The sequence below is a fragment of the Capsicum annuum genome, chromosome 2 (genome assembly GCF_002878395.1).
Source record: "Capsicum annuum cultivar UCD-10X-F1 chromosome 2, UCD10Xv1.1, whole genome shotgun sequence".
Classification (NCBI taxonomy): Eukaryota; Viridiplantae; Streptophyta; class Magnoliopsida; order Solanales; family Solanaceae; genus Capsicum; species Capsicum annuum.
In genome coordinates this window covers 107,181,101-107,193,693 of record NC_061112.1, presented here as the reverse complement: position 1 = coordinate 107,193,693, position 12,593 = coordinate 107,181,101, and the positions used below count along the sequence as shown (strand labels likewise).

General features: G+C 37.9%; 1 long non-coding RNA gene across 1 annotated transcript; it reads left to right on the top strand.

The window, feature by feature from the left end:
• Positions 1-4,075: 4,075 nt before the first annotated feature.
• LOC124895953 lies at positions 4,076-6,827 on the top strand. Its single transcript, XR_007052210.1, has 3 exons — positions 4,076-5,229; positions 5,316-5,531; positions 5,617-6,827. It is a non-coding gene; the product is annotated as an uncharacterized LOC124895953 (long non-coding RNA).
• The last annotated feature ends 5,766 nt before the right edge of the window (positions 6,828-12,593 follow it).

Below are 12,593 nucleotides of genomic sequence, written 5' to 3'. Positions count from 1 at the left end.
CTAACTGGACTAATTACATAAGATAAATCTGGTCGGAAACACACCATACATAAGAGACCCGACGACACTAGAGTATGGAACTCGAGACATATAGTCATGCTTATCATCTATCTTTGGAGATAAAGTAGCCGAGAGTTTGAAGTGAGCTACCAATGGAGTACTAACAGTCTTGGTTATTTTGCATATTAAACCTGTGAAGAACTTTCTCAATATATCTTTTCTGACTCAAGTATAACTTACACTTCTCTCTTTTCCTCACAATGTCCATGCCAAGAATATTCTTTTCTACTCCTAGGTCCTTCATCTTAAACTTATTTCTAAGCTTGGTTTTGACTTTTATTATCTCTCTTATATTCTTTGCTGCAATCAACGTATTATCAATAAACAAGAGAGGATACATGAATGAACCATTAATTACCTCCTTGAAGTAGACAAAAATATCATAACTACTCCTATGAAATATAAGAGAAGTCATAAAAGAGTCAAACCTCTTATACCACTTCCCGGGGGACTGTTTTAAGCCATAAAGAGGCTTTTTCAGCAAGCATACATAGTCCTCCTATCCTAAGACTACAAAAACCTCTGGTTGATGCATATAGATGTCCTCCTCAAGTTCTCTATGTAAGAATTCAGTTTTGACATCTAACTTCTCAAGCTCAATATTATGCATGACCATACTACCAAGTAAGGCTCGAATCAAACTACACTTTACAACTGGAGAAAACACATCAGTGAAGTCAATACCTGGAACCTGACTGTAGCCTTTAGCAACTAGTCTTGCTTCTGACTTGCACAGAGAATTAAATTTATTAGAACAGAACTCTAGACCATTATCCGTCCAAAGGCATTTTACCTTCTTTCCTTTTTGCTTTTCAATCATAATCTTCCATTTCTTGAAAGTAGGCAACACATTATTTTTTTGCTTCAGGAAGAATACCCAAACTTTTTTGGAATAGTCGTCAATAATAGTCAACAAGTAATTCACATATTCTCTAGAAGGTATCTAGAAGGATACCAGAGATCAGAATTAATGTAATCAAGTGTGCCTTTAGTTGAGTGGATGCTTTAGTGAGTCTGAATCTCTTCTGCTTCCCAAAAATGCAATGCTCACATAACTCCAATTTGGTAATACACTGCCCATCAAGAAGTCCTCTCCTACTTAGTTCAACCATACCCTTTTCACTCATATGCCCCAGGTGTATATGCCAAAGTTTAGCAACGTTACTTTCTGATAGAGAGTAGGTAGAAACAGTTGCATCACCGGTAATCATAGATCCTTGAAAGACATATAATTTGCAGAATTTTTCTATCCCTTCATCACAATAAGAGCTCCTTTAGTAACCTTCAGGACTCCACTTTCACCAGCGTACCTATATCCGTTCGAATCAAGGGTACTCAAGGAAATAAGATTTATCTTCAGGTTTGGGACATACCACATATCACCAAGTGTCCTCACAACACCATCATACATCTTAATTCTGATTGTTCTAATACCAGCTATCTTACAAGGTGTGTTATTTCCCATCAACATATCAACTTTAGAGATAATTTCATATGTTGTAAACCAATCCCGATTGCGGCACATATGAAACATGCAAGCTGAATCAAGAATCCAAACCTCACAGGGTTTGGAGTTACCATCAGAAACTATGAAGAGTTCTCCATCACTACCACCATCTTCAATAAAATAGGCTTCACCGAACTTCTCTGGTTGGTTTTTCTTCGGTTTGTGTCTTCTCTTTTCTCTCTATTTTGTAACTTCCAACACTCAGATTTGATATGACCCTTCTTTTTGCAGTTATTACAGGTTTTGTTTCTATTTCTAGATTTCAATCTATTTCTATCATCATCCCCAGATTTTCTCTCATGATTTCTTCCTTGAACAATGAGACTATCTCCTTGAGTCTCCGATCTATTCACTAGATGCTTCATCTTCTCCTTAGAGAACAATGCATCATAGACTTTATCTATGGTCAGGGTATCACAACTATATAAAATCATATCCCTAAAGGTTGAGTATGATACAGGAAACGAACACAATAGAATCAACCCTAGATCTTTCTCATCGTACTTAACCTCCAGAGTCTTTAAGTTAGAGATAATTTCTTTTAAGACAGATATGTGATCCTCCAAGGACGCATCCTTAGACATACGATGGGAATAAATTCATTGTTTGAGATGCAACTTATTAGTTAGGCTCTTCATCATGAATAAATATTCCAGTTTCAACCACAACGCCGTGACAGTGGTCTCATTTAAAACATCCTGTAGAATTTGATTGGATAAATGAAGGTGGATTTGAGATAGAGCCTTCCGATCTTTATGTCATTTGTCATCATTTGTCCATGATGAGGGCATATGATCAAACCCTAATAGAGCATCATCCAAATCCATCTGCGTGAGCACGACCAACATCTTAAACTACCATAACAAAAATCTAGTGTTGCAATCCAACAGTGGAATATCATACTTCATTGTTTCCATCCCCGAGAAAATAATCAATCTTGGCTCTAATACCAGTTTGTTAATAATCGGGCAAAAATAAAGCGAAGCACAATCAGAAAGAAAACAAGAACACACAGATTTATGTGGAAACCCTTGCGGGAAAAACCACGGACAGAAGTAGAGGAATTTCACTATAAAAGAAAAGGAGTATAGTATGGAGAGATGTAATTTCTAAATACAGAAAACAACCTACTAAATGCACTTTCCCCACAGACCCCATTGAAAATCACAAACATAGGTTGCACCACAAAACTTTTCAGGACCAGACCAACAAAATTCGGGTCACAACTCTAACATAATTCATAATTAATGTCAATTCCATAGCAATAGTAAAATGTTTATCTCATTCTTCTAAAACATAAAATTGAACAACCCATGACATGTAAAATCAAGAGGTGTCACCAAAAAAGAGGGAGTTTTGTTATTCATGCTCTCAATCAAACTTTGCAAAACTGAAAACACATATATAAATATGGTTATAGTTCAATTCTATAAAAAGGGGTTAAATAAAAATGTTTACTTTCATAAAAATAAGTCCATAATACATGCTATTCAAAACAATGCCAAAAACCCTCTTTGTAAACATGATTATATATCTTTGAACTTGTTAAAAAACACATAAACTTATGACCAAGAAGTTTAGGATAGTCCCATGTACCTTAAGTTCTTAATTTGAAGAGAGAAACCCTAATCTTGACACTTTTCTTGTGAATCTTGAATTTAGGAGGATTGAATTCTTGATCATTGGGAAAAAGAAAAGGGTTTGCTTTGAGATTAATTTGAAGATAATGGGCAATACTTTTCCTAGGCAATATAATTCAACCATATACGAGTTGGAATGAGAGGAAAAGACCATGTTGCCCTTCTAGCAATTATATTCGTGACTGAAACACCGATTACACGGCCACCAAGATGCGGTGAAGGCCTCACTTCTATTCCACCGCGACACGCCACAATCACGGTGAGGTGCTGGAGTTGAAATCGAAACACGACCCAAACCTTGTCCGAAAAATCTAAAACTTCCCCGAGACATGCCCTTTACACCCCTGAAGATGAATTAACTTAAAAATCTACATCTCAGGTTCGGAAAGACCAATTTTAAAATCTTCGAAGTTAAGAGGTTTAGAATGTGACTAAGTCCCCAACACTTCAAAAAATTTTCAGGACTTATACTCCCTTTGCATGCAACGAAGGGCTGAAACAAGTCAAAAATATTACGGAGTGTTACATTAATCTTTCCTTTACTCGTTACTTAATAGTCCTATTTACCAATTACTCTACCCTTTCATCCTACCTTTTCGTTAAAAAACTATAAGCGCACTCTTCAAATGAAAATTGTTTAAGTCCAAGCTAATAATTATATGCATGTGACCATTATTATTGATTATTGATGAGTTGCAGTCAAAGCTGCCCTCCTTCAAACTCCAACAAGATGCAACTTTTATGGACAATTAATGACTTCACATGATCAAGTTTGAAAATTATTTTATTTATTTTGAAAAAATTAATTTATATAAAGTTTGAGCTAAAGTTATTCAATTTGGATGAACCCATAACATAAAGACCAAAATGGAAATCAATTGATCACTATAGATATAAAGTCTTTGAGCCACTGATTGTAACTAGCCACACCTAGTTCATCTAATTTCTGAAGTTCTGATATAATGGAAAAAGCCTTCACTATTTTTCACTTAATATCACTCATGTTGCTTCACGTGGTCGTGGATAGTTTAGCCACTACTCAAACCAAAATTAACACTGATCAATATGCTCTTCTTTTCTTGAAATCTCAAATAATTTCTGACCCCTCTCATTTGTTGGAGGAAAGTTGGTCTCCAACTACTTCTGTTTGCCGTTGGGCTGGAGTTACTTATGGTTCTCGTCACCAGAGAGTGACGTCATTGAATATTTCCAACATGGATCTTACAGGCAGAATTCCTCCTGATCTTGGAAATCTCACATTTCTTATTTCCCTTGACCTGAGTCGCAACAACTTCTATGGCAATTGCCTCAAGAAATGGCACGTCTTCATCGGTTAAGGTTGTTGTACTTGGTTTTAACATCTTCAGTGGGAAGCTTCCGTCTTGGTTTGGGGTGTTTCACCAACTTCAGATTCTGACTGTAAGAAATATTAGTTTCAGTGGTTCCATCCCCTCTTTATTTTCTAATATTTCAGCACTTCAAACTTTAGATTTGTGAAGCAATTCCTTAGACGGCCAGATCCCAGAAGAGATTGGAAATCTTCAAAATCTAAGGGTTCTAAGATTAACTAGTAACAAGCTTATAGGTTCTATCCCTCCATCTCTCTCGAATGACTCAATGTTGGTGACTTTATATATTTCTTTTAATTTCCTTTAAGGAAATATTCCTGAAGAGATTGGAAAACTTCAAAACGTAAAACTTTTGGGAATACAATCTATTCAACTTATAGGTTCCATACCATTCTCCATCTTCAACATTTCTAGAATTGAAGCCATTGCATACAAATAATACCTTATCAAGAAATCTTCCTGCAAATATGTGTGATAATCTTCCAATGCTGAATGGGCTTTATCTAAGTTACAATGAGCTACGTGGTTGGTTATATGCCTCTAAGCTTGCCAAACTGTTCAAAACTCCAAAAGTTATCTTTATCTTATAACGAGTTTGGCGGACCCATACATAGTGAAATAAGACATTTAAGTAACTTGCAGGAGCTTCATCTCGCAAATAACCATTTCGAAGGTTTGGCGTTGGATACTAGCTTGTGGATTTTTCTTCTAACTAACTACTTCCTGGAACTGTTCCATCATGTGATTTTTCTTTTGCAGGGAGAATTCCAGAGGAAATTGGGATTCTTGATAATTTGGTGCACTTAACACTAACAAGAAACAATCTTACCCAACGTTTTCCAATCTCCATATGCAATATCTCCTCACTGGAGTGGTTGGCATAGGATGAAACCAATCTCTTTGGGCCTTTGCCAAGGGAGGTTAGCAACTTGACCAAACTGCAATATCTACATCTTGATAGTAATATGCTTACAGGTATCTACATAGCTGAAGAGTGAACTAAAAATGTAAAATAATTACTAGTTGTTCCTTGATTTTATTTCCTACATGTAATTGGCAGGTGAAATATAAAAGGAGGCAGGGAATCTCATTGAGTTGGATGAAATTTATCTTGGTTTGAACAAGTTTACTGGTTCAATTCATATGGATATCTTCAACATATCAGGGATGATAGAGATCCAACTTGTAGAAAATAATCTAACAGGAACCCTCCCATTAAATATAGGTTATACGTTACCCAACATTAGACTTCTTCTTCTCGGTCTCTTAAATCTTTTTGGGACTATACCTCATTCCTCTCCAATTGTTCCAAACTCACTACACTAGACCTAGGTGGAAACATACTTACCGGTTTGATTCCATCCTCTCTTGGATATTTGATTCATCGTAAGTACCTAGTCTTGGAGGACAGCAATTTAATGAGCGACACATCGCCAAGCTTCTTGACTTCCTTATCAAATTATAAGGATTTAAAAACTCTTGCTCTATCTCGGAACCCTCTGAATGTTGTGCTTCCAGTCTCCTGGGGCAATCTTTCCTGTACTTCTCTTCTAAGATTTATAATTGCTGATTATGGAATTAAAGGGGAAATTCCAAAAGGAATTGGGAACTTAAGCAGCTTAATAGACCTCGATCTTTCTGGAAATGATTTGATTGGATCAGTACCCACAACAGTTAGAAACTTGAGATTCCTTCAGCGCTTTAACTTGAGCCACAAAAAACTCTCTGGATTAATTGGAGATTGATACAAGCGTAAAGAGCACAAGGATTACAAATGATACGAGTTCAAAGAGGGTACAAGCACAAACTGCCATACTCGAACCATATCCAAGAAGTGGGAAGAGTGTGAAGACCTTTGCAAAAAGTGGCAAACGGGTATCGAGAGCTCAAGACCATTCCATAGGAGCCAAGCTTGGGAACTACAACGTCTTCAAGGCACATTCATGAATATGGATGTGTTTGAGCATGTCTTAAGTTTGTACAAGGGAGTGTATGTATTAAAGTGTGAAGACATGCCTTGAGTGTCATAAAAACACTACAAGGCAGCCCCATTTATACACTCCAAACCCACCCCCTTCATTAAGGGTAAAGGTGTTATTTCCCATCTCTTTTGTAATAGACTATAAGTAGGAACCCTTAGTCTTATTTGCTTAGTTAGCTTATTTTGAAAATCAATATTGTAACATTGAAACACCTTGTAACATTGAAACACCATCCTCTCAAGAGAGAGTAGACCACCACTTTGACATCACAAAAAATGGTTTCTTCTTGTGTTGTGTGTATCGACTAGAAACGTGAGCGCTTGGGTGAACCGAGTTCCTCTTGTGTTTACGTAAGAACTTGGTGCTTGTTAACATATTTTGTTGAGGTTTTAGAGTTTGATACACTCTTTAGTTGCTACATTATAAGTTCTCTTTGCGTCAAGTTATCTATCTCCTTATCTTTTAAGTTTGTGTGTTTGTTGTTCTCGTTTGATGTCTTGACGTGTGGATTGTTTTTGTGAGTTTGTGGACTGTGTTGTGCTCTTGTAGATACCGCTTGGTATCAGAGATGATCTATGTAAATTGCAAAAATTGGGTTATTTACACTTAAACCAAAATCAACTTTTAGAATCTCATCCTAATTGTTTGGGGAACTTAACCTCATTTCGCGAGATACTTTTGGCTTCCAACAAATTGCATTCGAACATACCGGCAAGCTTAGAAAATCTCAAAAATCTCTTAAAGTTAGATTTATCCTCAAACAACTTGGATGGCTCTTTACCTCCAGAAATTGGAAATCTAAAAGCCATGATACATATGGATTTATCAATGAATACACTCTCAAATGGCATTCCAATAGAAATTGGTAGTATTCAAAATTTGATACACCTTTCTTTGAGAGACAATAAATTGCAAGGATCAATACCTGGCTCATTGAGCAGCATGTCGGCTTTGGAATATCTAGACCTTTCTCATAACAATGTTTCAGGAATAATTCTCAAGTCTTTGGAAAAGCTTCAAAATCTCAAGTACTTCAACGATTCTTTCAATAAGTTGGTTGGTGAAATTCTCTTAGGCGGCCCTTTCAAGAACATCTCAAGTCAATCTTTCATGTCTAGTGAGGCATTGTGTGGTTCTCCGAGATTTCGCGTTCCTCCATGTAACGCTAGTACTTCAAGGCATAGATCCAAGAGGAAAAAACTACTTATTCTAATTCTACCAACCGAAATCACACTTGTATTAGCCTCCATCGCCTTTCTGCTTGTATGGATAAGGAATATAAGACATAAAAAAAGCAAGCAGTTGATTCTACAAGAGGAAGAATTTCATACCATGAATTTCTCCTAGCAACTGATTCACTCAACGAGAGTAATATGATTGGTTCTCAGAGTTTCGGCTCTGTTTACAAAGGCACCCTTAGAGATGGGACTTCCATTGCAGCTAAAGTGTTTCTGCAATTGAAAGTGACGTCTAGGAGTTTTGACACAGAATGCCAAGTTTTGCGCATTGAGTATACTTGAGTCAAACTTTTGCGCATTGAGTATACTTAAGTCTAGGAGTATACTCAATGCACATTCGACACAATGTCAAATGACACAGAATGTTGGTTCTGCAATCTACAAATTGATGGAATCTACAACTTTGACATAGAATCTACAATTCTTGACATAGCTAAAGTGTTCAATCTGCAATTGTTGGTTCACATTTCTATCTACTCAATGTCAAATGACATAGAATGCTAAGTTTTGACACAGAATGCCAACCTATGATTGCAAGTGTACTTGAGTACATACCTAATGGGAGCCTCGATAAGTGGTTGTATTCGCACAACTACTTTTTAGACATCAATCATAGGTTGAGTATAATGATAGATGTGGCATATGCATTGGAATATCTCTATCATGGTTGTTCATTGCCTGTAATTCACTGTGATTTGAAGCCTAGTAATGTCTTGTTGGATGAAGACATGGTTGCTCATCTAAGTGACTTTGGCTTTTCAAAACTGTTTTTTGATGAACAACAAAACTATGTGTGTATCAAGACTATGTGTGTATCAAGAGATTTTAACCCACTCAAGAACAACAAGATGAATAACAAGTTGCTAGTGAATCGATTAGGTGCACCCATACCCAATCTCCCGGTTTAAGAATGAACTTTCTTCTTCCTTTGTTGGTTCACCTTTTAAATTTTTGTTTTTTCTTCTCCTACCGTAACCTCACCTTCTCATGTAGCTTCTTCATGGCCTCGCCCCATTTGCTTCCATCTAAGCTTATCACAAGATCACTTTGTAAAGAGGTTAAATCCAAAATGGTGATGGGGTTAATGCCATATACACACTAAAAGGGCGTCATCCCCATGCTTGAGTGTATAATACGATTATAAGCAAGCTCAATCAGTGGTAAGTGCTCCTCCCAAGAAGTCATTTTCCCTTACCTATGGACTGTAGCATAGACCCTAAGGTCCTATTTACTACTTCCGTTTGGCCATCAGTTTGTAGGTGGCATGAGGTTGAAAACAATAACTTAGTACCGAGGCTACCCCACATGGACTTCCAAAAGTAGCTTAGGAATTTAGAATCCCTATCACTCACTATGGTCCTCGGAACACCATGAAGTTTTACAACATTATCAACAAACAAAGAGGCTACACTAGGCGCATCATCACATTTAGAACAAGGAATAAAGTGACCCATCTTGGAAAATCGATCCACCACGGCAAAAATACTATCCTGCCCCCTTCTAGTTCTCAACAATCTCAACACAAAGTCCATTGATATGTCAATCCAAGGGAGAAAAGGGTGGATAATGGGGTGTACAACCCATGGTGTTGGAACCGTCACTTGGCTTCTTTGCTCTTAAAATATTGGCCACAAATTCGGGCCACATCCTTGTGAATTCTAGGCCAATAAAATTGTTCTTCAAACATTCTGAGGGTTTTCTCTACCCCAAAATGGCTCCTTAGACTGCCATTATGTGCTTTCCTCAAAAACAATTCTCTCCACAAACTTGAGGGAACACACAATCGTCTACCCTAAAATAAATATCCATAAAATTTGGTGTAGAGATGAGAACCCCTATCCATAAACCACCTATCCCTATCCAACTCTTCCTTTTCCCTATAGATAGGAGTGAAGTGAGGGTCCTTGAGATATAAATACTTGAGGCTTTCAAACCCTATCAACTTAGACAACAAAGTAGAAACAAGCACATGTTTTTGGGATAAAGCATCGGCAACCACATTGTCTTTACCCTTCTTATAATGAATAACATAAGGGAAAGTTTCAAGAAATTCAATCCATTTGGCATGCAGCCATTAAAGCTTGTCTTATTCCCGTAGATGCTTCAACTATTCTTGATTCGTTCGGATCATGAATTCTTTAGGCCACGAATAATGTTGCCAAATGGTTAAGGCTCTAATCAAGGCATACAACTCTAAATCGTATGTAGAGTAGTTTAGAGTTGCTTCTTTGAGCTTTTCGCTAAAGTAGGCAATAGGATTCAAATCTTGTATTAAAATTGCGCCTATGTCGACTTTTCTAGCATCACATTCGACCTCAAAAGTCTTGTCAAAATTCGGCAATTGTAGCAAAGGGACTGAGATGAGCATAACTTTCAAGTTCTTGAAGGCCTTAGCTTGCTTATCTCTCCACTTGAAAGACCGATCTCTTTTAATCACTTCGGTCAAGGGGGCAAAAATGGTGATAAATCCTTTGACAAAACATCTATAAAAACTATCCAACCCATGGAAGATTCTCACTTCACCTATGGTTTTAGGAGTTGGACAATTTTTAATGGCGTCAATCTTAGATTCATCCACTTTGACCCCTCTTGAGCTCACTACAAACCCAAGAAATACAACTTCATGGAAACCAAAAGAACACTTTTCTAGATTAGCATATAACTTCTCCTTTTGGAGGATATCAAACACATATTGTAGATGCTTTACATCCCCAAAGTGGAGGCAATCCTTTCAGCAATTCATTTGGAAAGACATCCTTTTAATCCGACAAAACATAAGAAATAGGAGGAGAAGTGGAAATGTTAGTGGGGTTAGTATTAAAACAATGAGCCAAGAGGAGCATCAGAGTGTCATCGTCATGATCCACAAATAGTTCCTTCCTCCTAGCCATCATCACCATGCTCCCATGCTCCTTAGAATTTAAGGGCCACTCGGCTTCCCCTACCCCTCACTCTTGGATTCCCCTTTTTTTCTCTCACTCCTGACCTTTTTTCCCTTTTTTCTTAATTCCCACATCTTTTGGTGTAATTCATTCACTTGGGAAGGCAATAATGGATGAAGAACGACCTTTCAGCTATTTTTCTCAAGTGTATACTGATTGGACCTTCCATCATGTTTGGTCGACCTATCGTATTGCCAAGGCCTTCCTAACAATAAGTGACAAGCTTGCATTAGTATCAAGTCACAAAGCACCTCATCATGGTAGTTGGCTACCTTAAAACATATCACACATTGCCTTAGTACCTTTAACTCGCCATATTCATTCAACCATTGCAACTTGTAAGGACTAGTGTGTGGTGTAGTAAGCAATTTCAAGAAGTTCATCATTGCAACACTAACCATATTTTCACAACTTCCACTATCTATCACCATAGTTCACACACTTTCCTTCACAAGGCATTTAGTATGGAATAGATTTTACCATTGGCTAGGATTATCTATCACCTTACTAATCATGACACGCCTCATTACAAAGTGTCGAACTACACACTCCCCTTCTTGCGGATAAGCATCCTCACAATCATCATCATCATCATGTGGATGTCTCTTGGCTATCTCTCCATCTTAAGGCTTGGAATCACTCTCATCACCCTCAATACGCATTTATTCACCAAGGAAATACAATCTACCTTCCCTTAGAATTACATTGCGTCGGTTAGGGAATTCATTGGATTTATGCCCCCAACCTTGGAACTTGAATAATTAGGACCCTTTAGGATTAGGATACTTATGAACTTCTTGCCTCGGAGGGATTTTGTGTACTATTTTGGGCTCGGGCAGCCTAGTAGTGGTGGGTTGGTCCTTGTTTTTGGGCCAACCCGACGAGGATTAAACCATATCCTTTCCCCTCGGCCAACCCGATGTTGATTGTACCTTTGCTTTGAGTAACGACCTCGCTTTAAGTTCCCTTTCAATCTCAAGAGCCGCTTGGAAAATACCTTCGATAGTATCAAACTTGTGAAGTGTCAAATGAGTGAAGATCTCTTTGTTTAACCCATACTTGAACCGAATGATGTCATGACTAATTTGTCCTCCACGATGATCAAGTTTCAACATGAGTTGTTGAAACTCATCAATATATGCCATAACACTTTGATTTCCTCGCCGCAAGTTGTACAATCTAGAAAACAACTCATGATGATAGCTTTTGGGAAGATACCATTTCCTAATTAGGTACTTAACCGAAACCATGGAGGTGGTTGCCACTCTACCAACTCGTTGTCGAACCGCTTGAAGTATTCCCACCAAGTGTTAGCATAGCCTTCAAAATGTGCTATGGAATAACAACTCTTCTTCTCTTCCAAGATATTATTCACTTCAAATACTTTATCACATGTCGACTCCCAAGGAAGATATACCTTGGGGGAACTTTCACCCTTAAAGATTGGTAGGCTCAATTTGATGGTATTGATGCCTACGTCTCTCTCTTGGTATCGATTTCCACTTTCTCCATACCCTCGGCATCTTCTTGGATCCACACACCTCACACGTCCCTCATGTAAGCATCATCAAAGGCTCCATACCCCTCATAATCCTCTCCACCATGTTTCTCAAAGTGGATGGGATGGTTTTGGATGTTTAGAACTCGATTTGGAGGGATTGGATTTTGTGAAGGTGGTGGTCTTTGGTTTAGTGGGGCTTGGAAGGGTGGGTTTGGATTTAGTGGAGGTATTGGATGCCCAAGTCCCTCTTGCGGAACTTGAGGAGTTTGGGAATGGGTAGGTCTATTGGAGTCTCGGTTTAGGGGGTTATGAGTGGTTTGGCTTGCAGCATTTAGTGGAGCTAGTGAAGGATTTGGCAATTGTGGCCATGTTTC